The sequence below is a fragment of the Cebus imitator genome, unplaced genomic scaffold (assembly GCF_001604975.1).
Source record: "Cebus imitator isolate Cc_AM_T3 unplaced genomic scaffold, Cebus_imitator-1.0 Scaffold388, whole genome shotgun sequence".
In the NCBI taxonomy this organism is placed as follows: Eukaryota; Metazoa; Chordata; class Mammalia; order Primates; family Cebidae; genus Cebus; species Cebus imitator.
Genome location: NW_016107703.1, coordinates 177,265 through 179,267, shown reverse-complemented (window position 1 = coordinate 179,267; position 2,003 = coordinate 177,265). Strand labels below are relative to the sequence as shown.

The following is a 2,003-nucleotide window of genomic DNA, read 5'->3' as shown; positions in this document are numbered from 1 at the left end:
GGGGTTGGGGGCTGAGGCTGAGCTGGGCCTGGGCTGGGGTTGGCCTGGGGTTGGGGGCTGAGGCTGAGCTGGGCCTGGGCTGGGTGGTCTGTGTCTGGGCTGGAGCTAGGGCTGGGAAGGGGTTGGTCTGGGGTTGCGCTGAGGCCTGGCAGGGGCTGGTCATTGAGCTCCAGATCCCAAGAGAGACCGGAGACTCAGCTAGAGAAGTAGACCCTTGGTGCAATTGTAGCAGCTGTAGCCAGCCTCACCCTTGGTTGAGCACCAACTGTGTGCCTCACGCAGAGCTGGGGTAATCCGAAGACACCGCTGAGCCCTTCTTGTGTGCGGGGTCCGAGCGGTGTCATCGAAGTGAGTGCTCTGAACAGCTCTGCCAGCTACATGTGCCTATTCCTCCTTTACGGATGGGTGGCCAGGCTTGGAGGAGTTCAACGGTTTGCTCAAGACCACAGAGCCAGGGAGTGACAGAACCAAGGCTTGGACTTGGAGCCGCTGAATTCTGGAGCCCCTAATTCTTCCAACTGCTCAGCAACTCTCTGTGAGCCCCTCGGTGCACCAGGAGTGGAGGGTGCCATGATAAACACAGTTCCTGCCCCCAGGAGGTGTAGCCAAGCGGGAGAGATAGATAAGCCAACATACATTTATTCTACAGCATAGCGAGCCCTCCCATGGGGATACCGGGGCTGCAGGGGTGCATGGGAGCCTTCATAAGCTCCCCATCCTGAGGCAGGCTGGAGGGGGCTGGGCCTTGCAGGGGTGATGTGGTAGAAATGTTCCCGGCCAATGGAGCAGCCGTGCAAGGCCAACAGCCCTGGAGAGCGGCAAGTCTTTCCTTCCAATGAGCCTGTGTTCAGCTCGAGGGGCCAGTGGGAACCAATGCATCTGGCAAGGTGAAGACAGCTGGGGCTTGGAAGCCATGCCAAGGGGTCTGGAGCTCACCTTGTGGGTGCTGGGGAGTCTGGGGAAGGGTTAACAGGCAGGGCCAGAGGGCCGACTTGACCTTTCAGAGATCTCAGGGACCACCCAGTTCAGGGGCTGGATTGAGGGGTTGACTCTTGCAGTGGGGAGGTTAGGCAAAAGGCTGATGTAGAATAGTCTTTCAGGGCTTGTAAGTGAGTGCAAAGAGCCCAAGTCCAATAAGTTGAAGTAAATAAAAGGGAATTTAGCAGCTCACAGAACTGGGAAGTGCAGGCCTTCAGGTGTGGCTGGCTCAAGGGCACCACTGAGGTCTTCTCTCTCTCTCTCTGTGTCCCTCTCTTTCTGGGGATGGCTTTCCTCCATGCAGCTAAGGACAGTGGCCACCAGAGGTTCTAAATTCCCATCTTCCAGCATCATGACCCAAAGGGTGAGAGCAATCATTCTCTCTGGGAAAGAAATCCCGGGGGAGACCAAGTCATGTGCCCAAGCTGCTTGGTATGGCCAGGGGATCAGCTGGTCACGTGCTTGGACAGGGTCAGCTCTATGACTGGCAGCTTGGCTCTGGCCACAGTGTATTGGGGATGCTGGGACCTGGGCTGGACTGGTGTGCTGTGTGGGGGCCTGTGCTGGGCTGGTGTACTGCATGCAGCCACCAGTCCAGGCAGTGCATGAGGGAGAGGCTTGGGCCTGCATGAGGGGCAGTGGGGAGAGAGCTTGGTGAAGGACTTCCAGAGACATTTAGAAGGTCGAATTGGCAGGATTTGGTGATTGACCAGATAGATGCAGAAAGAAGGTGGAATCAAGAAACGCTTTCCAGGGCTGGACGAGGTGGCTCATGCCTGTGATCCCAGCACTTTGGGAGGCTGAGGAGGGAGGATTACTTGAGGTCAGGAGTTTGAGACCAGCCTGGCCAACATGGTGAAACGCCATCTCTACTAAAAATACAAAAATTAGCCAGACATAGTGGTGCATGCCTGTAGTCCCAGCAATGCTGGAGGCTAAGGCAGAAGAATTGCTTGAACCCAGGAAGCAGAGGTTGCAGTGAGCTGAGATTGTGCCACTGCACTCCATCCTGGGCTACAGAACGA

The 2,003-nt window shown here is 56.7% G+C and overlaps 1 pseudogene; it reads left to right on the top strand.

Moving 5' to 3' along the window:
- The first annotated feature begins 780 nt into the window (after window positions 1–780).
- The window catches only part of LOC108288974, a 6,231-nt pseudogene continuing 5,008 nt past the window's right edge, over window positions 781–2,003 (top strand).